This window comes from Triticum urartu, chromosome 4, assembly GCF_003073215.2.
Source record: "Triticum urartu cultivar G1812 chromosome 4, Tu2.1, whole genome shotgun sequence".
Taxonomy (NCBI): Eukaryota; Viridiplantae; Streptophyta; class Magnoliopsida; order Poales; family Poaceae; genus Triticum; species Triticum urartu.
The window spans coordinates 480,334,943-480,359,194 of NC_053025.1; the positions used below are offsets into that span (position 1 = coordinate 480,334,943).

Sequence of the window (24,252 nt, forward strand, 5' to 3'; positions counted from 1 at the left end):
AGATAAACCATTGATTTAAAAATCTCACATCTGTCATGGATATCACTCACCCAATCCACGTCTACCAGCATAGCATAGCAATAATAAGCAAACTTAGAAGTAACTCCCAAAGGTTTGATAGTAAACATGTAATAGGTACTACCTCAACTACTTTCCAAACCCACAATTTAATTAGATCCTAATCATGCAATGTGTAAGGGTTGATCTAATGCAATAAAACTGGGTACTAGAAGGTATGATCAAAGTGTTACTTTCCTTGCTGATGATCCGGGAAACCTAGTGATTCGATGTAACAAGCGGCGCACTCCGGGTACTCTATCGCAAACAAACAAGCATACAATAAGTACTCAACTAATGCACAGGTAAAACTCAAATAAGAGATCTAACCAGAAAGTTCATCTTAAGAACTTCGGTTGGCAAAAGGAATCAAATCGAACGAAGCAACGAAAGACAAACGACAAAAGAAATAGGCTTCGTTTACTATTCTGGATCTAAGGCAATTTTTACAGAGGCAAAAACTTGTTGAAGTTGGTTAAACGGAAAGAGGGTTTCGAGACGAAACTCCAGGCGCTTGAATCGCCTGATTCCGATAAACGAGCGAAAAGTTATACTAAAACGAAAATCGGATCAGAAGTCGCGATGAGAAAAATCGCGGATTTAATCCGAGAAAAAGAAAAACGACGAATAGTTTAACGAACGAATGTTTGTTAACTGGATCTAAACGACGAACACATTCGTTAAAACGAACGAACGAGCGAACGCTCGCTAAATAGAAAAAACCGAAAAAAACCATTCTAATAAAAAACAGACCCAAAATAAACCGCGGCTTTTTAAAAAAACCGGGCGGTTTTCAAAAGAAAACCACCGGCGACGGCAGCTACGTCGGGCGGCGTGTCCGGCGAGCGGGCGGGGCGGCGGCGGCGGCGAGGCGGCGACGCGGGCGGCGGCGGTGCGGGCAGCGGCGGTGGATCAGGCGCTAGGGTTTCGGCCCGGGTGGGCTGGCTCGGGCCCCGGGCAGCGGCTTATAAGGGCTGCCCTGGGCGGAGTCCCGCTCGGGTACGGCCCGGAGTCGGTTTGCGTTTTTTTAAATAATAACACGCAGAAAAACAAATAAAAGAAATACTAAACAGACTCCAAAAATCCCGAAATAAATTTTCCCCGACTTCTAAAATCAAGCCACACAGGATGAACATTTATTTGGGGCCTAAATGCAATTTTGAAAAATGCGCATTTTTTCTAAATTCAAATAAAATAGCAAATAAAACCAAATAGAATCTTATTTGATTTTTTTAAATCCTCAATATTTCTTTATTTTGGGAAAGTCATTTTATTCCCTCTCTCATATTGTTGTAATAGAAATTATTGAAGATAAAATAAATAAAATCAAATGATCCTATTTTCAAAATTTGAGACAACTCAAATATGAAAATAACGAAATCCCCAACTCTCTCCGAGGGTCCTTGAGTTGCGAAAAATTTCTAGGATCAACCAAAATGCAATAAATATGATATGCAATGATGATCTAGTGTATAACATTCCAAATTGAAAATTTGGGATGTTACAAACCTACCCCCCTTAAGATGAATCTCGCCCTCGAGATTCGGCTTGGCTAGAAAACAGGTGAGGGTGGTCCTTCAGCAAATCTTCCTCTCATTCCCAGGTGGCTTCATCCTCCGTGTGGTGGCTCCACTGAACCTTGCAAAACTTGATAACCTTGCTGCGGGTGACTCGACTGGCATACTCTAGAATCTTAACTGGTTTCTCCTCATAGGTCAAATCACTGTCCAACTGAATTGCTTCCAGTGGTACCGTATCTCTCAGCGGTATGTCAGCCATCTCCGCGTGGCACTTCTTCAACTGGGATACATGAAACACATCGTGAACTCCTAATAGTCCTTCGGGTAATTCCACCTTGTAGGCTACTTCTCCCATACGTTCCAGCACTTTGTATGGGCCTACAAAATGTGGCGCTAGTTTTCCCTTAACTCCAAAGTGCTTAACTCCTCGAAGTGGTGATACTCGAAGATAGACTCGGTCTCCGACTTCGTAAACTGTCTCCTTGCGTTTAGAATCTGCATAACTCTTCTGCCTGGATTGAGCTACCTTTAGCCTGTCGCGAATTAATTTCACTTTCTGTTCAGATTCCTTTATCAGATCCGGTCCAAACAACTGGCGATCTCCAACTTCATCCCAGGACAGTGGGGTCCTGCACCTTCTTCCGTACAAGGCTTCGAAAGGGGCCATCTTCAAACTGGATTGATAGCTGTTGTTGTAAGAGAATTCTGCATACGGCAAATTCTTGTTCCAACTAGATCCGTAATCTAGCGCACAAGCTCTTAGCATATCCTCCAAGATCTGGTTGACTCTCTTAGTCTGTCCATCTGTCTACGGGTGGAAAGCTGTGCTAAACTCTAGTCTGGTTCCCAAAGTCTCATGCAACTGATTCCAGAACTTTGAAGTAAACTGGGTCCTCTATCCGATACAATGCTCCTTGGAACTCCATGCAGACATACGATCCTGGTCATGTATATCTTTTCCAACTTTGCACTGGTATAGGTAGTCTTCACTCGAATGAAATGAGCTACCTTTGTCAAACGATCGACTACAACCCATATCGAGTCATAGCCTGAACGTGTTCTGGGCAATCCTGTAATAAAATCCATGCCTAGCTTATCCCACTTCCATTCGGGTATCGGCAATGGTTGTAGCAATCCTGCTGGCTTCTGATGCTCTGCCTTCACTCTCTGACATACATCACAAACTGCTACGTACTCCGCAATATCCTTCTTCATTCTGGTCCACCAAAAAATATCCTTCAAATCCAAATAAATTTTGGTATTTCCTGGGTGAATCGAATATGGTGAATCATGGGCCTCTTGCAGAATTAGCTTTCTAATCTCCGGATCATTTGGTACATAGACACGGTCTTCAAACCATAAGGTATCGTGCTCATCCTCATGAAATCCCTTAGCTTTTCCTTTGCTAATTTTCTCCTTAATAGAAGCAATCTCCTTGTCAGTCCTTTGGGCTTCTCTGATTTTATCCATCAATGTAGACTGAATCTCCAATGCTGCTACATAGCCTCTCGGGACTATTTCTAAACATAACTCTCGAAGATTTTCGGCTAACTCCCTTGGTAATTCTCCCGTCATTAGGGTGTTGACATGGCTCTTACATCTTAATGCGTCAGCTACTACGTTAGCCTTTCCAGGGTGATAATGCAATTTCATATCATAATCCTTGATGAGCTCCAACCATCTCCTTTGTCTGAGGTTCAACTCCTTCTGTGTGAAAATATACTTCAAACTCTTATGATCCGTGTACACCTCGCAATGGTTTCCAATCAGAAAATGTCTCCAAGTCTTCAGTGCATGCACTACGGCTGCTAACTCCAAATCATGCATAGCATAATTCAACTCATGAGGCTTCAGCTGTCGTGAGGTATATGAAACAACTCTCCCTTCCTGCATAAGCATTGCTCCAAGTCCTTGACGTGAAGCGTCGCAATACACCTCATAATCCTTGGTCTGGTTTGGCAAAATCAACACTGGTGAAGTAACCAAATGTTTCTTCAACTCCTGAAAACTAGCCTCACATTCCTCTGTCCATATGAACTTGGTATCCTTCTTCAACAACTCAGTCATAGGCTTCGCAATCTTTGAGAAATTCTCAATAAACCTCCGGTAGTATCCTGCGAGTCCAAGAAAACTCCGGATCTCTCCCACTGTGGTTGGTGCTTCCCACTTGGTCACGGTATCAACTTTAGTGGGATCTACTGCTATACCTTCTCCGGATATAACGTGTCCGAGAAATCCAACTTCCTTCAACCAAAACTCACATTTGCTAAACTTGGCATATAGTTGATGTTCCCTGAGCTTTCCAAGAACCAAACGCAAATGTTCCTTATGGTCCTCTTCATTCTTTGAGTAAACCAGGATATCATCAATGAACACTACAACGAACTTATCCAAGAACTCCATAAACACCTTGTTCATCATGTTCATAAAATATGTAGGTGCGTTAGTCAAACCAAATGACATAACGGTATACTCGTACATCCCATACCTGGTGGTAAAAGCCGTCTTGGGTATATCCTGTTCCCGAATCTTCAACTGGTGGTATCCTGATCGCAGATCGATCTTGGAAAATACCTTAGCTCCTTGCAATCGGTCAAACAGATCATTGATCATCGGTAGTGGGTACTTGTTCTTGATGGTTACTTCATTCAATCCTCGATAATCGACAACCATCCTTAACGATCCATCCTTCTTCTCCACTAGAAGTACTGGCGATCCCCAAGGTGAAGAACTTGGGTGAATATATCCTTTATCCAGTAACTCCTTAATTTGCTTCTTAATTTCCACCAAATCCTTTGTAGGCATCCTATATGGTCTCTTTGATATTGGCCCTGTGCCTGGCAATAGCTCAATCAAAAACTCAATATTTCTATCCGGCGGCATGCCTGGCAACTCTTCTGGAAATACTTCGGGGAAATCCTTCACTACTGGTACTTCCTCCTGCACAACTCCGGTTAAACAATTTACTTGAGTCCTCTTTGGCACATGTCGGGATACATACTTGATCCTTCTCCCTTCTGGGGTGGTAAGAAAAATTGACTTACTAGCACATTCAATACCCCCTTCATACTTTGATAACCAATCCATGCCTAATATCACATCTAATCCTTGGGATTCCAATACTATTAGGTCTGAGGGAAAAACATAGTTACCAATCCTTAATGGTAACCGATCACACCATAGACTAACCATATATTCTGCTCCAGGCGAGGTTACTAACATGGGTGACCTAAGGGCTTGGGTTGGCAGTTTATACTTATCCACAAATCCCCTTGATATGTATGAATGCGATGCACCAGTATCGAAAAGAACGAGTGTAGTAAATGACTTAACCAAAAACTTACCGATTACTGCATCCGGCTGCTCTTCAACCTCCTCCACATTAACGTGGTTCACCTGTCCCCTGTTGAAAGGGTTCGGCTTCTTCCCAGAGCTTCCATTGCCATTTCCATTCTGTGATTCAGGACATTCATTGGCATAATGTCCGGTCTTCTGGCACTTAAAGCAAGTGACTTGGCTCAGGTCTTTCTTGGCTAGGGTTGATGGGTTGGTGCGGTTCTAGCCGTTGCTTCCTCCATTCCCATTACCATTACTGGGGCCATTGTGATTGTGCGAGCTTCCTCCTCCATGGGTATGCTGAAAATGTCCTCCCGGTCTAGGGGTAAATCGTGGCTTCTGCTGAGCTCCTGAATTGTACTTTCCTTGTGCATACTTCCTCTTGCGATTTTCAATTTGCTGCTGCTTCCCTTCAATCATAAGAGCACGATCTACCAACTCCTGGTAGTTGTTGAAGGTTGCTACCATCAACTGCATGCTCAACTCATCATTCAGTCCTTCCAGAAACTTCTCCTGCTTAGCTGCATCCGTAGCAACGTCATCCGGGGCATAACGTGCTAGCTTACTAAAGTCCTCCACATACTGGCCAACTGTCCGTCCTCCTTGGCACAAGTTGCGGAACTCTCGCTTCTTCATGGCCATAGCTCCTGCTGAAACATGGGCAGTTCGAAAAGCCTGCTGAAACTAGTCCCGTGTGACAGTATCGTCAGGGAAAGTGGCTGTGAAATTCTCCCACCATGATGCTGCGGGTCCTTCAAGCTGATGTGCGGCAAACTTCACCTTCTCTGCATCCGTGCATCCTGCTGTGGTCAACTCTCTAGCTGTCTTGCGGAGCCAATCATCTGCCACTATCGGCTCGGTGCTACTGGAAAACACCGGCGGATTCAGCCTAAGAAAACGGGCTAAGTGATCAACAGGTGGTGGTGGGTTGTTGTTGTTGTTCCCCTGATTCTGATTCTGGACTAGCAACTGCATCAATGTGTTCTGCTGCTGGATCAACTGGGTGAGCTCCGGTGGAAAGGTAAATCCGGGGTCACGTCTCGGAGGCATCTGAGGGTTTAGAAAAAATGAGATTTAAGAATAGAGGGGGTCTAAAGAGAAAACACTACCCATATGCACATGAGGCAAAAGCAAACAATTCACTTCATTCAATCAAACAAGGGCATACAATCGATCTAACTATCGCAAAAGTGCTCGAACTACTATATTTACATGGTGGACTACTACTATTGATGAGGTGGTCTAGTAGAAATATTCTTCGGTTGCAGACTCCATGATATCTGCTCCAGCTTCATCAACATAGTCATCATCGCTATCATCTGGATCCGAGTCGGTGTCATCGATGATGATGTAGTCTTCCGGGCGAATCTCCTTGGGTTCTTCGTCTTCTTCTACTGGTGTAGGGCCTCCCATAAATATTCCAATCTTCATTGTTAGGTCGGCATTCTTATCCACTAATACTTCAATTTCTTCTTCATAATCTTCACGTGTAGCCTTGAGTTCTTCCTCCAGTTCCTTGATTCTTGTCTTTGCCTTCTTCAGGTCTATCATGTCGGCGCACATCTGGTTCTCCTAACGTTGAATGTGCTGGTTTAACTCCTGGATAAAAGCTGCAATTGAGCTATCCTTTCTGGTGCTGATCATCTCCCAGTGCTCATCTCGGCGCCCACAAATCTGGTAGATAGTATCCTTGAGATCATTGCGGTAGGCTTATCCAATGCGTCCCATGGCGATGTGAGCTGCCATGCTCTTTCCTAGACTCCAAGTTGGTGCATCAAAAGAAAACTCTATGGGCTCAGTGACTGGCATAAACGTCCTTCCTGGAACTTGAACTTGAATCATCCAGCGCTCTTCTTCAGGTAAAGTGGCGTTGTAGGTTCTGGTGAAGCTTGGTACTCCTATGTACATGTATCTAGTGACTTCCTTCAAGTGACGTCCAAAGGGTGTATCTTCATCCGGTTGCGTGAACTTGTTCCTTGCATCCGCCATCCTAAAGAGTAGAAAAGATGAGAGGTCAGAAAGAGAAGAGAGTGAGTAGTGGTCTAGGTCTTTAGCTTAGTGGCCGTGTCCTACAGTAAGCGTGTGCTCTAATACCATCTTGTAGCGACCAGACCTCAAACGGTCCAATCTCTATGCTCAGGTGTCATCCCTGGATCAGTGATGCTGACACCACACAGTACTTGAAGGATTTATAATAGAGTAGCAATCACACACTTGTTACATCGAGTGTCTCAATAGAAATCTTATTACAATAAATATGGCTTAAGGCCATATAATAACGATAACATCGGAAGTCTTGGAAGATAAGTGAGTCCATCAACTCCAACGGCATCACTGAGTATAGAACCACAACCTACAACTCCTTAATCGTCGTCTGAAAAGTCTGCAACATTAACGTTGCAGCCCGAAAACGGGTCAGCACATGGAATATGCTGGCAATGTAACACATAGAGAGTAATGGAATGAAACAGCTATACTATATGCATATTTGGCTGGTGGAAAGCTCTATGGTTACATTTTTACGTAAAGCCAATTTTTCCCTACTGCAAAGGAATAAATTTATTTAACTATTATGGTGGTTGTTAAACATTGAGAATGGTTGACAGCATCCTCAATCCCAATTAAGTAACATCATTAAACAAACCCGTCAAATTAAATTTTATAGTAACATGTTGAGATTCACATGATAATCCAGGTACTAGATAAACGAGCGAAAAGTTATACTAAAACGAAAATCGGATCAGAAATCGCGATCAGAAAAATCGCGGATTTAATCCGAGAAAAAGAAAAACGACGAACAGTTTAACGAACGAACGTTCGTTAACTGGATCTAAACGACGAACACATTCGTTAAAACGAACGAACGAGCGAATGCTCGCTAAATAGAAAAAAAACCGAAAAAACCATTCTAATAAAAAAACAGATCTAAAATAAACCGCGACTTTTAAAAAAAACCGAAAACCACCGGCGACAGTGGCTACGTCGGGCGGCGTGTCCGGCGAGCGGGCGGGGCGGCGGCGGCGGCGAGGCGGCGGCGCGGGCGGCGGGGCAGCGGCGCTGGCGGCGGCGGCGAGGCGGCGGCGCGGGCGGCGGCGGCGGCGGATCGGGCGCTAGGGTTTCGGCCCGGGTGGGCTGGCTCGGGCCCCGGGCGGCGGCTTATAAGGGCTGCCCTGGGCGGAGTCTCGCTCGGGTACGGCCCGGAGTCGGTTCGTGTTTTTTTCTAAATAATAACACGCAGAAAAACAAATAAAAGAAATACTAAACGGACTCCAAAAATCCCGAAATAAAATTTTCCCGGCTTCTAAAATCAAGCAGCACATGATTAACATTTATTTGGGGCCTAAATGCAATTTCGGAAAACACGCATTTTTCCTAAATTCAAATAAAATAGCAAATAAAACCAAATAGAATGTTATTTGATTTTTTTTAAAATCCTCAATATTTCTTTATTTTGGGAAAGTCATTTTATTCCCTCTCTCATATTGTTGTAATAGAAATTATTGAAGATAAAATAAATAAAATCAAATGATCCTATTTTCAAAATTTGAGACAACTCAAATATGAAAATAACGAAATCCCCAACTCTCTCCGAGGGTCCTTGAGTTGCGAAAAATTTCTAGGATCAACCAAAATGCAATAAATATGATATGCAATGATGATCTAGTGTATAACATTCCAAATTGAAAATTTGGGATGTTACAACCATAAACCAGATTATCTCATAATCCTTGTCGCATGGCCATGCTTATCCTTGTCGGATCACACGAGGGGCCCACAGTATATCTCTCCTGATCGGAGGGGCAAATCCCATCTTGCTCGACCATGTCTCGCAACATGGGTCTGGACAAGCCCGAAACCTACCTTTGTAACTACCCAGTCACGGAGTAGCGTTTGGTTGTCCCAAAGCAAGTCTGTCACCATCCCGAGTACATGCGCCAGCTCAGGTCTTAGGACATAGAACGTATGTTGTACTAGATACTCACAGATGACATATCGTTGCGTCTCATAGTTGGGTCTGTCTGACTCGGACCTTATCTCAACTCGGATCCAACTACGTCGAATCCGACCAGATCCTTCCGAGTCCATATTATCCAGTTAGCATCCAATGCTCCATGGCTAGTGAAACCAAGCCATCGACTATGTCATATGCTAGTCTAGTCGGCTGCCCGTCCACACAGCCCTTTCGACTAGGGACCTTTTAGGACAGTCATCATACAATGCATAGTCCCACAAACAAGTCACGTACTTGCTGATACATATCATTGATAATGTCCAAGGACTATCTTTATTCATAAACACATAGGAAATATCATCATACATGATTGCATCTAGGGCATATCTCCAATAGTGATCCCGTTGTATGATCCGGCAAGGCAAGGACTACAGGAGGCAGACGAGGTGTGTTGGTGTGAAAACTGGCTGTCCTTGGGGTAGGGGTCTCGAGCTATGGAGTTCGGATCGAGAGTAACATGAATGAAGGAGACGATGTTTACCCAGGTTCGTGTCCTCTCTATGGAGGTAAAACCCTATGTCCTGCTCTTGTTTATATTGTTGAAGATGTATCGAGTACAGAGTTGATCTACCTCGAGATCATAATATGTGGTCTAACTCTAGGGCTAGGTGAATGATATTGCGTTAATGTGTATATCGATGATTGTCTATCAACTAGCCTAGCCTCCGCATATATAATGTACTGGAGGCCTAGCATAACAGGATTCCTAGTCGGCTCCGTCGGTGGAGAGGAGTCCTTATCTTGATCACCAAGTCTTGTAGAATCTTCCTCATATATGTCATGGGCTGCTCGAAGAAGCCCATTAGTGAACCGCCACAGGGGTCCTCAGCCCGATCCACCTAGTCGGGATACGACGTGGTGAGTACCCCTAGTCTATGACATTATCAGTAGCCCCTGAACCGGTCTTCAAGTTCGGGACGCTCCTCGAATCTCCCGAACAATTCTTTGTCTTTGGTCGTTGGTCTTGAAAAGTGGTTCAACAAATCTTCCCATCTTTGATCTTGAGGATCGCTGAGGTGAATCCGAAGAGTTTATACATTGGGTATCCGAGGAGCCCTTCTATGTTCTTGGTCTCTATAAATGCGTTGTTATTTTTACGCCACACCTTGGGTTTCAAGTTTTTCCCGTGCGGCGGTGTCATCTTGCATCCGAGCTCGAACGCCGGATTGCATCAGATGTATCTTTGTGCAGCCGAGCTCCCATGTCGGTCTGCATCCGAGGTGTCATAGATTACCTCGGTCTTGAAAAAGTTGAAGGATCTCAACCAAGCATAACGCCAAAAACGTCCTATATGAATCTAGCCACTTGCATCCAAGCTTTACGCTGGACTGCTTCCGAGGTGGTGCACCACCTCGACCGTGGGCTGATTTTTGCGGAATTTTCTGATTGATGCAAGTTATTTTCTGATGAGATGTATAGCCAGTAGCCATCAAGGCGTGTGTCGGTCTACAACCTGAGAGCCACCTAAAGGAAAAAAATAAAACCACTGATCCCAATAGCCCATGTGACTCTTGTGGATTCGCGAAAACGGCCTGAGGATCAATTTCTTGCTCGGCAACATACTTCAGGAAGAATAACATGGTGTATGTAGTCCCCGAGACTCTAGTTGGGTGCGGCCGACCAACCCGAGGATAGTACTCTCCTCAAAAACTATTTTGCACTTTGAAATTTACTGCATTGAATCAACAATGCAGTAGCCCCCGAGACTTTAGTTGGGCACATGGTTGATATGTCTCCAACGTATCTATAATTTTTGATTGTTCCATGCTGTTATATTATCATTCTTGGATGTTTTACAATCATTTTATAGCAATTTTATATCATTTTTGGGACTAACCTATTAACATAGTGCCTAGTGCCAGTTGTTGTTTTTTGCTTGTTTTTTACATCGTAGGAAATCAATGCCAAACGGAGTCCAAATGCAGCGAAACTTTTTGTGGATTTTTTTATGGACCAGAAGACACCCAATGGACTAGAGAAGCACCTGGGGGTGCCCCGAGGGGGGCACAACCCACCAGGGCACGCTTGGGCCCCCAGGCGTGCCCAGGTGGGTTGTGCCCACCTCGGTGGCCTCCTGCACCGCCTCTTTGCTCTATAAATACCCCCAATACTCCAGAAACCCTAGGGGAGTCGACAAAAATCAATTCCATCCGCCGCAAGTTCCAGAACCACTAGATCCAATCTAGACACCATCATGGGGGGGGGGGTCATCATCATCATTGGTGCCTCTCCAATGATGCGTCAGTAGTTCATTGTAGACCTACGTGTCGTAGTTAGTATCTAGATGGCTCTCTCTCTCTCTTGATTCTCAATACAATGGTGAGGAAGTCCTGGATTAGGGGCTGTTCGGGTAGCCGGACTATACCTTCAGCCGGACTCCTGGACTATGAAGATACAAGATTGAAGACTTCGTCCCGTGTCTGGATGGGACTTTCCTTGGCGTGGAAGGCAAGCTTGGCGATGCGGATATTCAAGATCTCCTACCATTGTAACCGACTCTGTGTAACCCTAACCCTATCCGGTGTCTATATAAACTGGAGGGTTGTAGTCCATAGGCAATCAACTCCATACACAACAATCATACCATAGGCTAGCTTCTAGGGTTTAGCCTCCTTGATCTCGTGGTAGATCTACTCTTGTACTACCCATATCATCAATATTAATCAAGCAGGAGTAGGGTATTACCTCCATCGAGAGGGCCCGAACCTGGGTAAAACAAAGTGTCCCCTGTCTCCTGTTACCATCCGGCCTAGACGTACAGTTCGGGACCCCCTACCCGAGATCTGCCGGTTTTGACACCGACATTGGTGTTTTCATTGAGAGTTCCTCTGTGTCGTCGCTTTTAGGCCCGATGGCTCCTTCGATCATCAACAACGATGCAGTCCAGGGTGAGACTTTTCTTCCCGGACAGATCTTCGTCTTCGGCGGCTTCGCACTACGGGCCAATCAGCTTGGCCACCTTGAGCAGATCGAAAGCTACGCCCCTGGCCATCAGGTCAGGTTTGGAAGCCTAAACTACACGGCTGACATCCGCGGGGACTTGATCTTCGACGGATTCGAGCCACAGCCAAGCACGCCGCACTGTCTCGATGGGCATGATATAACTCTGCCACCGAACAGCGCCTTGGAGGCCGCACACGCATCGGTTCCGACCATTGATTCGGAGCCTACTGCACCGATCGAGGATCAGCGGTTAGACGCTGCCTCAAGGGCTGCGATCTCAGAGGCGATTGAGCCGAACTCCAGCCCCGCACTCCGCATGGCCCGTGACTCCGAGGATTCGGATTCCTCTCCGATCTCCGAGCCCCCCGCGCCCCTGCCGATCGAATCCGATTGGGTGCCAATCATGGAGTTCACTGCCGCGGACATCTTTCAGCACTCGCCCTTAGGTGACATCCTGAATTCTCTAAAGTCTCTCTCTTTATCAGGAGAGCCCTGGCCGGACTATGGTCAGCAAGGTTGGGATACGGACGACGAAAAAATTCAAAGCCCACCCACCACCCACTTCGTAGCCACTGTCGACGACTTAACCGACACGCTGGACTTCGATTCCGAAGACATTGACGGCATGGACGACGATGCAGGAGACGAACAAGAACCAGCACCTGTAGGGCGCTGGAAGGCCACCTCGTCATATGACATATATATGGTGGATACTCCAAAAGATGGAGATGGCGATGGAACAGTGGGGGATGACGCCCCCAAGAAACAGCAAAAGCGCCGACGTCAGCGGCGCCGCTCTAAATCCCGCCAAAGCAAAAATGGTGATTCCGGCATGGGAGATAATACTACCCCGGATAGCGCCAAAGAACACCCACCTCAGCAAAATTCGGCACAAGAAGATGGAGAAACCAGCCCTCATGAAAGAGTGGCAGACCGAGAGGTCGAGGATGATAACTATACGCCTCCCTCCGAAGACGAGGCTAGCCTCGATGACGACGAATTCGTCATACCATCAGACCCCGCCGAACAAGAGCGTTTTAAACGCAGGCTTTTAGCTACGGCAAGCAGCCTCAAGAAAAAGCAGCAACAACTTAGAGCTGCCCAAGAATTGCTAGCTGACAGATGGACTGAAGACCTTGCGGCCGAAGAGTACGAACTCGAACGCCCCTCCAAGAGTTACCCGAAGCACAGGCCGCTACCCCGATCAGAGGAGGAAGCACCTACATCACCAGCGCATGACATGGCAGACCGGCCACCTCGCGGCCGCGACAGAGAGGCCTGTCGGCCCTCCACCCAAGCCATGCCCCGACGCCGCTCAACTAAGGCACGGGAAAATGCGCCCGACCTGCGAGACATACTGGAGGATAAGGCAAGACAAACAAGATCGATCTACGGATCGTGCAGGCGCCCTACGGCATGTGACAATGATCTTCACTCCGGATACAACAAATCCGGCCGGGCCGAACACAACAGACATAGCTCTTCCGAGCTGCGTCGTGATATAGCCCAGTACAGAGGCGCCGCACACCCGCTATGCTTCACGAATGAAGTAATGGATCATAAAATCCCAGAGGGTTTCAAACCCGTAAACATCGAATCATACGATGGCACAACAGACCCGGCGGTACGGATAGAGGATTATCTCCTTCACATCCACATGGCACGCGGCGATGATCTACATGCCATCAAATACCTCCCGCTCAAACTTAAAGGACCAGCCCGGCATTGGCTCAATAGCCTGCCAGCAGACTCAATCGGTTCTTGGGAGGACCTGGAAGCCGCATTCCTCGACAACTTCCAGGGCACTTACGTGCGACCACCGGATGCCGACGACTTAAGCCGCATAATTCAGCAGCCAGAAGAATCGGCCAGAAAATTCTGGACACGGTTCCTAACAAAGAAAAACTAAATAGTCGATTGTCCGGACGCAGAGGCCCTAGCAGCCTTCAAACATAACATCCACGACGAGTGGCTTGCCTGGCACCTGGGGCAGGAAAAGCCGAAATCTATGGCAGCCCTCACGACACTCATGACCCGCTTTTGCGCGGGAGAAGACAGCTGGCTAGCTCGCAGTAACAACTTATCGAAAAAGCCTAGTAATTCGGATACCAAGGACAAAAGTGGCAGGACACGTCGGAATAAGAAAAAGCATCGCGTTAACAGCGACAGCAATGAAGACACGGCAGTCAATGCCGGATTCAAAGGCTATAAATCCGGTCAGCGGAAAAAGCCATTCAAAAAGAATACTCAGGGCCCGTCCAGTTTGGACCGAATACTCGATCGCTTGTGCCAGATACATGGCACCCCCGAAAGGCCAGCCAATCACACTAACAGGGATTGTTGGGTGTTCAAGCAGGAAGGCAAGTTAAGGGCCGAAAACAGAGACAAGGGGCTGCACAACGACGACGAGGAGCCCAAGCCGCCGAACAACAATGGACAGAAGGGCTTTCCCCCACAAGTGCGGACGGTGAACATGATATATGCAACCAACATTCCCATGCGGGAGCGGAAGCGTGCGCTACGGGACATATACGCGATGGAGCCAGTCGCCCCAAAGTTCAACCCATGGTCCTCCTACCCGATCACTTTTGATCGAAGGGACCATCCCACTAGCATCCGTCATGGCGGCTTCACCGCATTGGTTCTCGACCCAATCGTCGACGGATTTCATCTCACAAGAGTCCTCATGGACGGCGGAAGTAGCCTGAACCTGCTTTATCAGGATACAGTGCAGAAAATGGGCATAGATCCCTCAAGGATTAAACCCACAAGAACGACCATTAAAGGCGTTATACCAGGTGTAGAAGCCAACTGTACAGGCTCAGTAACACTTGACGTGGTCTTCGGATCCCCGGACAATTTCCGAAGCGAAGAGTTAATCTTCGATATAGTCCCGTTTCGCAGTGGCTATCACGCCCTGCTCGGACGAACCGCATTCGCAAAGTTCAATGCGGTGCCGCACTACGCATATCTCAAGGTCAAGATGCCAGGCCCTCGAGGAGTAATTACGGTCAACGGAAACACCGAACGCTCCCTCCGTACGGAGGAGCATACAGCGGCTCTCGCAGCAGAGGTACAAAGTAGCCTTCTCAGGCAATTCTCCAGTCCGGGCATTAAAAAGCCAGACACTGCCAAGCGCGCCTGGAGTAATCCACAGCAGGACCGCCTGGCACGCTCTGAGCAAGCGTAGCAATGCGGCCCCAACCCCAGCTTTCGCAACATAGCGAAACCAGTACCTCGCGTACATAACTACGCCCTAGAAATACCATGGGCACAGGGGAACGAGCACAATAACGGCACGCCCAAAATACGGCTTAAAACGTACTAGGGGCTGCCAGATTCTTTTTTTCCTTACTTTCAGGACTCCATACTTCGGACGACCTGTTCGGCAATTCGACTGCCGCACAAACGATGCAAGATCCAGGGAGGCAGACAAGCCATGCCGCATTATGGAACTCCCAGGTGGTCTCTGTTACGAGCGGTATACCTGTTTTAAATACAATTCCGTGGCCTGCCCCTGGTTAGGACATACTGAATAGTCCAATATCTTTTTCTTACCTCACTATTTGTATCGTTCGGCTTTGATAAATAGCCTCTCTATAAACAATGCATAGCTTTTTTGCATCACTCTCTTTTATATATGTTCATTTATGACATGTTGCACCCGTACACTGTGGTACGACAAGTACGCCAGGGGCTTCAGTACCCTTTAACATGGTGTGAGAAGTCTGTACACTTTCACAAGTGCGGCACCCCGAACTTATAGCACTATATGCATCGGCTCCGAATCATGATTTGGGTCAATAGTTGGGTTTGCCCGGCTCCTATGTTTTGGTGCCTTACGTTCCGCTATATCGGCTAAGGTAGCACTAGGAGAACCACTGCGATTGTGCCCCGGTTGAGCTGGGTTAAGAACCTCAGTGGAGAAAGCTAAAACTGACTGTCATGATGAGGCGAGAGACCGGTCGCTGTTCGAGAGGTTTTTCGAGTCCCTAAAGACTTATGCCGCTTCGAGCGAGGAGCTGGATAATCCCAGCCAAGGCGTGGATAGCGCCCCGAACTCGGTCTTCCGAACTAGGGGCTTCGCTGAAATTTGAAATTATAAAGTTCTATGGCTAAGTGAGAGTGTTCAAGCATTATAGTCCGATTGCCTGGTTCGTCGTGCTGAGCGCCTCCCTCGAAGGACCCAAACATGGGAAAAAGAGCGCATAGGTTTATCACCGAACAACCCAGCACTAGTGGCATGGGGGCAGAAGCCGACGACTGGCCATCTCTCAATTTTTGATAAACGGCCGCACAGAAAATAATATTTTAAATTCAATAAGCATTGCTTAGCGCATATGGACATGTTTTCAGCGCACAGGATAAAATCGAGCGAGTTCATTCAAAAATTACATCCTTGGTACATTCATCCCCCACAAGGCGGGCACCTGCAAGAACATCCTTGTAATAGTTCTCGGGCTTGTGATGCTCCTTCCCCGGCGGCGGCCCGTCCCTCACAAGCTTTTCACCATCTAGCTTACCCCAGTGCACCTTCGCACGGGCAAGGGCCCTACGGGCACCCTCGATGCAGACGGAGCGCTTGATGACCTCGAGCCTTGGACAGGCCTCCACCAGCCGCCGCACCAGCCCGAAGTAGCTCCCAGGAAGGGCCTCTCTGGGCCACAGCCGAACTATGAAGCCTTTCATGGCCTGTTCGGCCGCCTTGTGGAGCTCGACCAGCTATTTCAGCCGGTCGCTCAAGGGCACAGGGTGTCCGGCCTCAGCATACTGAGACCAGAACACCTTCTCTGTCGAGCTGCCCTCTTCAGCTCGATAGAATGCGGCGGCATCGGATACGCTGCGGGGAAGATCTGCTAATGCCCCTGGAGAACTCCGGATTCAGGTAAGTAACAAGTAGTTTACTGTTATATTTCTACTTTGCATGAAGAATGCCTTACCCGCTGCTATCTTTTTCACCTCCTCCAACTCTTGGAGGGCCTTTTGGGCTTCGGCCTTGGCAGACTTGGCAGTCTCAAGGGCCATCGCGAGCTCGGACGCTTGGGTCTTTGACTCAAGGTCCAAACTCTCATGTTTTTTCATGAGAGCTTGAAGCTCTTGCTGCACCTCGCCGACCTGAGCCCCAAGTTTCTCTCGCTCGGTGCGCTCCGCAGCCGTTTTATTTTCGGCCTCGGACAGCGCCTGCTTGAGGGTCGCCACCTCAGTCGTGGCCCCTACAATAAGCAGTACAATCTTGTTATTTTTTGCAATCACGCCTCTCTATAGGCACCTTTTTTTGTAAGGTATTTCTTACCTTCTTTCTCCTCGAGTTGCCGCTTGGCAAGGCTGAGCTCTTGCTCGGTCCGCTCGAGGTCCTGCTTTAGGACACCCACCTCCGCAGTCAGTGCGGCGGTGGATAGCAGTGAAGCCTGCATATGCATATTGACTCTTTATTGTTAGACTCCTGCGAAATTTAATAGATCCTTTATTCGGCTTTTCTTTCCGAACGCCAAACAGAGCATCAGGGGCTATTGTCTATGCGGTAATATTTTTACATATTTTTTACAAATGCAGTTTTCCTGTCCCTCAAGTGGAGTATTTAGGGCATGTTATCTAAGGATAGGGTCTATCTACAGACCCCCACAAAATAGTTGCCATCAAAGAATGGCCAGCACCTAAGACTATCACTCAGTTGAGGAGTTTTCTTGGTATGGCTGCAGAAAAGGAAGATTTGTCAAGAATTATGGGATCAATTCTAGGCCACTTCATGACTGTCTAAAAAAAGATTCATTCCAGTGGTCAGATGCTCAAATTGAGGCCTTCACAACATTGAAGAATTGTCTGGTCACTGCCATTACCTACTTCTGCTTGGACTGACATCTCCCTGGATTTCTTTGAGGGTCTTCCCAAATCATTGGGCAAAGAAGTCATATTGTTGGTGGTGGACAGGTTCACTAAATATTCTTATTTCATTCCCCTTGCTCACCCTTATATAGTACAATCAGTCTCTCATGCTTTCATGGATAATGTTTTTAAGTGGAATGGATTGCCAAAGTCAATAGTCTCTGATAGAAACTGGATATTCACAAGTAACATGTGGCAGGCCTTCTTCAAAGCACTGCAAGTGAAATTGAGGTTTAGCTCTGCCTATCACCCACAATCAGATGGCCAGACGGAACGTGTGAATCAGCATGTGGAAAATTACTTGCGTTGCATGGTTTTTCAGCAACCAAGGAAGTGGGCTAGTTTGGATCAAGAAAATGCCACTTGGGAGGATGCCGACTTCATCAAAGGTCTCTTTCCGGAGTTCTATACAGCTCCTATTCGTGGTTGGTGCCCTAATTCCAACACTTGACAATGCTTTGGGGGAGGTATTGTCATATCTGAAGATTACTGTACCTAAATCTCGATTGAATTCAGAGTGCTGCCTTTACTTCATCTGCCGTGAATGGAGCCAAGAGGCTTGCGTTCATTTCTTCAGTTACTCGCCTGTTTACTTTCCCCAGTAGCCCAGGGTCGGGAGCTAGGACTTCTGAGGTGAACAGTCCCTCAAAGTAACCCTGTATCAGAGATGCTAACTGGTCATTACCTTCGATCCTGTTGCCGTTTGAGTCATTCAGAAACTTTATTATGTTCTTCTTTTTTCTCCGTTGCAAAATGATGTGATGAAAGAAGCTCGTATTTTGGTCTCCATGGCGGAGCCAATTAGCCCTTCCTCTTTGCAGCCATTAATCCAAGTGCAAACTCTCTCAATTAAGTGTTGGAAGCAATCGCTCCTATCCACTCCTACCAGGGAGGGGAGCCCCAAGTATTTGTCAGTGAGCGATTCAATGACAATATTCAGCAGGTTGCATACCTCTTGTCTGTCCCCCCTATCTGTCTAAGGGTCCTTGGTAAAACTCTCTTCATTGAAGGCAGTACGTGGGTATCCATCTTATCTACGGTCTGCGGGTTATCCACATGACCAAAACAAAGGGTACGAAAGCAGTGAAACTGATATATCTGTTGAAGGTGATCCCACCGGTCCTATTTATTAAGTTGCAATGGCGAGTATCTTTGGACCCCAAAGAGTTGTATAAGTTGGAAAATGGAGATTTGCCTGTGGCATTGGCCGTTGGGCAGCTAGCTATTGCATTTGAAGGCTCCACAAAAAGAACTCGTAGGTACTATTACGACAGGTGGCTTCGAATCTAGTTTGTTAGTCGTTTGCATCTCGGTTAACAAAAATAAGCTTGAATCCCTCCATTCGTAGATCAATCAGCTAAAGTTGTTAAAACAATGCCCCGGTAAAAAGGTAGCAGAAGGTCGTTCTTTCTTACTCGAAGTTGCACTCAGGTGCTGCCGTTTTAGAGCTAGGCGATATTCTCTGTGTAAACCAGTATCGTATCTGTTCGATATGGACCATTCTATAAGTATAGTCATTTCAGTCTTCCTCAAAGGATCTCTGATCTATTATGCAACCTTCCCTTCGAAACCCACCCCACACGAATACTTCTACCCCTTATCACAGCTCCAATGCCCACAGGCATCTGTCTCTAGCACAAATCTTTTACTGAAATCAGGGAGAACCAACACAGGGGCCTCAATTAAAGCTTGCTTGAGAACATCAAAGGATTGCTTTGGCTTGTCCACACAAATGGTACTCCTTTCTTTAACAAGTTCGTGAGAGGTCTCCTAATTATGTATATACATGATGAGTCACATCTTGACCGGAGCCATGCGGAGCACAAAAAGTGAAGAGAAAGGATTTGTTCACCACTTTAAGCCAAAAGATAGAAATGAAAGCTGTTCCCATAGAATGAGATTAGATCCCGCAAGTGAGCTATTTATACCGAAGCTTACAAGAAGCAAAGTTGAAACGGGAGCTTTCCCACCACGGCATCCAAGTCTTCTCTTCCGTAAGCAAAGGGGCTTTCAACGAGATAGGGAGCTGTACAATTTCACCCATGGGTGGGGCTGGCTCACAATACAACAATTATCGCTACTGATTCTAGATAGAATGTTGATACCGGTGGAAAAGCACTTCTTTCTATGTATAGGGCAGTGAACTAAAAAAAAGTGTCCTTTCTCGATACATAACATTGTATAAGTCAACCCAAGTCGCTTCTTCATCTCCGGGAATCCGGTAAGGTACTTTTGGAACACCAATGGGCATATTAGATTAATATTATTATATTATAGTAAGAAAACTACACTTTAATATATAAACATAAGAATGGAAGAGAAAGAAAGAACCTGAGAAGAGCTTAGTTGGAACTCTTTACCGGGATCATAGGGGCTATGCTCCCCTCTCTCTGTCTCAGTCCCAGCCAACGGCATAGCAACACCTACTCTTCTTTCTGATGCAGCCTTCCTGGATCCATAATTTGGCTTCCTCATTTATTGATTGCTTGCAATCGCCACAACACCATTGAGTGAGCGTCATAGAATCCTCAAGGCGTGAAGTAGAAGTTCTTCGAACCTTGATTGTGTGTGTTCGTGCCCACTCCAATAGAGCATTTGGTCCTGTGAGCTTTGACTACAAAAGCTACCTATGTCAATCAGTATAGCCACTAGAGGGATTGGAACAGGTATATTCCTTCTCAGACAGTACTTTAAGACAAACACGGTTCACAAGGTGGATTTTCTATCTATTAGTTGACTACGGAGCTTCCTCATCCCGGCCTATCTATATGTGAAAAGCTCTCCGCCAGAATCTTCGTAGTAGTAAGTCATGGGTTACAAGCTGTCCCTTCCTCAAACCACCCCGCAATAGATATAGGGTTTACCAACCTCAGGCATGGACATAGACACCAGATCATTTTGATCGAGGACCCATTTTTGGAATAAAAAGGATAGAGACCAGACGTAGTCCAATCGGAAGGTCGTGCTTTAGAGAAAGACTTGTGTTCTATAGGAACAACTGCCTATGTTCACCCGGCTGCCCTGCCTGTCACAGAACCGCTGTGAAGCATCCATTCTATTCAATTAGAAATAGCATCTATAACTAGTAGTAGACGGTTGCTTCGAGGTCTCACAGGTCCTGCTTAAGCGAAAATGTAGTTGTGGAAGTAGTCTTGCCCACTTTGCCTTACGCTCATAGAGATCTATAAGTATCCCTCTTGTCTAAGTAGGTAAGTACGCTCGGCCCAGTACTAAACTTTAGCATTAAAGCCAGAGTCCTTCTTTTCATGAATGTTCAGGAAGAAGAGAATCCCGAAGTGAGAATTGAATGCCATCCCATTTCCTAAAGAAAGAGATTTCCAATATACGTGAATCACGAAAGAACCAATGCTGTAACTTGCTTCATCCGTCATTATAAGTAATCAATGAGATTTTCTTCCTCGAGAACAAAAAGCTACACGAGGAGAGCCTTGTTTACTGATATGTTACTAAAAGACCAGAGGTGATGGCCTCTGAATTGCAGGGTATGGAAAGTGGGTGTTAATCAACAAGATTATCTACATTTGCAGAAACCACTACTGGAATAAAGTTAGATCTTTATTTCATTTCAAGGAAAAGTTTCAGGGTTTAGCCACCACTCAGACAGTAGTGAAAAATCAAACTAACTCTAGGCGAAAGTGCACGGAGGATCTGTGATTCCTCCTACCTTATGAGCCCTTACGAAATGCCATTTTGAATGATGGACAAATCATGGGTGTCGGCGGTCTAGTCAGAGCATTTTGGAGCGCCTGAGCCGGCAAAGTAGGTTGACCCGTCCCGAGGGGGAGGGAACAAACGGGCAATTGAACACCATAGGGCACAAACGAATCGCCAGTAACGACCTGTATATATCAGGCAAGAGGTGCTACTCCGACCTGGAATCCTGCGTGATGGTTGGTCACCTTACCAATAATCTTCTTAATGTTGGAGAAAATGAGGATCATTGACTTAAATTGGAATTGATACCTAGACTACTTGGTTCTAGCTTGCCACCCCAGAAGGCAACGTATACACAAGTATAGACTATAGGTAACACTGTAGGGTACAGCCTTGGGTAGTCTTAGGGTTTTCCAAGACATGATATGATCGGGTTATTTATTAGAATTGGAAATAGCTAGACGAATAAGTAGGCTTTAAAAGGACGAATAAAGTAGGCATTCTAACTCAAAGTACTCCAGCTTAAGGAAGGACATGCAACATTGGTGATCAACGTATGGAATTTCCGCTATTCCGTTCCGGGAAAACACTTGTTTTTTCATGTTTTTCCTTCGCTGTTCTTTCCTGGATTTTTTGTTGATGATTCTTCCCCTTAAAAAAAGCTTTTCCCTATAAAAAATATGTGGCCCTTTTCTTTCCCGAAAAGGCATTCATTGTTCGTTCTGTGCCAGGAACCAGATTTGAACTGGTGACACGAGGATTTTCAATCCTCTGCTCTACCAACTGAGCTATCCTGACTATTTATTGTGCATCATCCTAGTAGAGTACTTGTATCTATGTCAATTAAAGGGACTAAAAAATAAAAAATTATTCTCAAATTGGACTTAGTAAATATCAGGATAATGATATGGATTGTGAATGACTTACTTAATAATAGGGATTACTTGCCTATACTATAATATGTTCATTTGTATGAATGGGATAAGATCCAAAGAAGTCAGTTCAGATCCGTTTGTGAAAGAGTAGAATAAGAAAGATAGTGAATCTTGTTTGAACCATTAATGAAAAATAGAGGTTGGTACAATAGTTAGGAAGTAAAATGGGCTTTTTATTGGGGATAGAGGGACTTGACTTGAACCCTCACGATTTAGAAAGTCGACGGATTTTCCTCTTACTAGAAATTTCATTGTGGTCGGTAACGTTAGTGAATTAACAGAAACGGAAAGAGAGGGACTCGAACCCTCGGTAAACAAAAGCCTACATAGCAGTTCCAATGCTACGCCTTGAACCACTCGGCCATCTCTCCTACATAATCTTATTATTGACCAGAAACTGAGTGAATAGCGAGTTTTCGTATCACTAAAGTACAGGTACAACCGATCACAGGTTCCATAGGGAGTTTGACTTCCTTTCCAATTTCATATTTCTCAACAACAACTTCTCTCATCCCCACGGATCTATTCAAAATTCTAGAATCGTCCCATGTTTCTATTTCGATTGTATGGCGTGGCGTATACACGTTATGCAAACAGAACGTATGGTTACTTTACTCTATTTTCTCATGGCTTGTTAAACCTTTCTTTTTTCTTTTTGGATCATAACCAAATAAAAACTTCTCGAGTTATCAGAATCCATAGTCAAATTCAGCCCTTGGTTATTCAAGTTAGATGAAATAGTAATAGTTTGGCTCACATTGGTATACTACGAAATCCAATCTGATTCAAATATTGAATATCTCTCCTTGTCGGGACAATTTAAGCAGAATAAAATATCTATTATCGATTTTTAGAATCGAATTAGTCTGTTTTTTTGCTATTTCGTACTGTATAATTCCTTTGTTTATGGGATCATTTTCCCCGAGGGTTTCCAATCAATGGGGGCATAGTATAGGTAGTTAGAGAGTGTAGGCTCCCCTAGCTTGAATTCTTTTTACCCATTCTTTGAGAGTGATAGGTTTGATTTTCCGTACCATAATAGAAGAGCTCAGAAGAAAGAACTAATTATATAAAAACACGACCATTCAAGCTAAAGATCAGAGGATCTGTAATAGGACTCTCATAGACTTGCCGAGAAATAGAAAATTTGGAATCGGCTTTTCTTTTGCGCTAAAAAAAACTTGAGGCCTGCAAGGCGATTAAGTTGGGTAACGCCAGGGTTTTCCCAGTCACGACGTTGTAAAACGACGGCCAGTGAATTGTAGATAGAGAGATGCTGATAGGAAAAAGGATGGTATTTACTTATTCTCAAGAATATATAGAAAGGGAAAAGCTTAATAGCCACTATTGATCCCCTGAACGGAGCACATGATTCGGGATCAGGTGCGATGTGAAGAGGTAGCCTAGCCTTTTATGAGAGTCAATTGGGAAGTGGAAAGGAAAAACCATTAGTTTAAGTTCCCGGCTTTAGTCCTCTGTGAAGTTTAGTCAACCATTTGAGTCAATTTGGAGTAAATAGTAAGACTTCGGATCGCACCATTCATAATGTTGCATCTCAATACTTGGCATCTTTTTCCCACTGCTGGCTCAGAAATTCGCCTTGGTTTCATCGGAATTCGTTTATTTCGTTCATTAATTCGTTCTGATAGCTACGCAGAGGTCTTTCCTTACGACTCCCGTGCTTAATACGAAAAGCTGTTCTTGTGTGAAAAGTGCCAACTGACTATCTCCTTATTTTCTGATTGTTCTTCCGATAGGAATATTCCCTTGATCAGCTAACCTGGCCCAAGCATAACAATAGTGCATTTCCCCTTGATGGTACGATTTACATATCTTCTACCTCTGCTACTTCTGTTCAGGAAGGTTAGTTTAGGCACTCCATCCCTGAGGG

The 24,252-nt window shown here is 45.6% G+C and overlaps 2 non-coding genes across 2 annotated transcripts; both read right to left on the minus strand.

Moving 5' to 3' along the window:
- Nucleotides 1-22,151: 22,151 nt before the first annotated feature.
- On the minus strand, nt 22,152-22,224 carry TRNAF-GAA. Its single transcript has one exon. It is a non-coding gene; the product is annotated as a tRNA-Phe (tRNA).
- A 421-nt stretch (nt 22,225-22,645) lies between these two features.
- TRNAS-GGA lies at nt 22,646-22,732 on the minus strand. The gene has a single exon. It is a non-coding gene; the product is annotated as a tRNA-Ser (tRNA).
- Nucleotides 22,733-24,252: the final 1,520 nt, after the last annotated feature.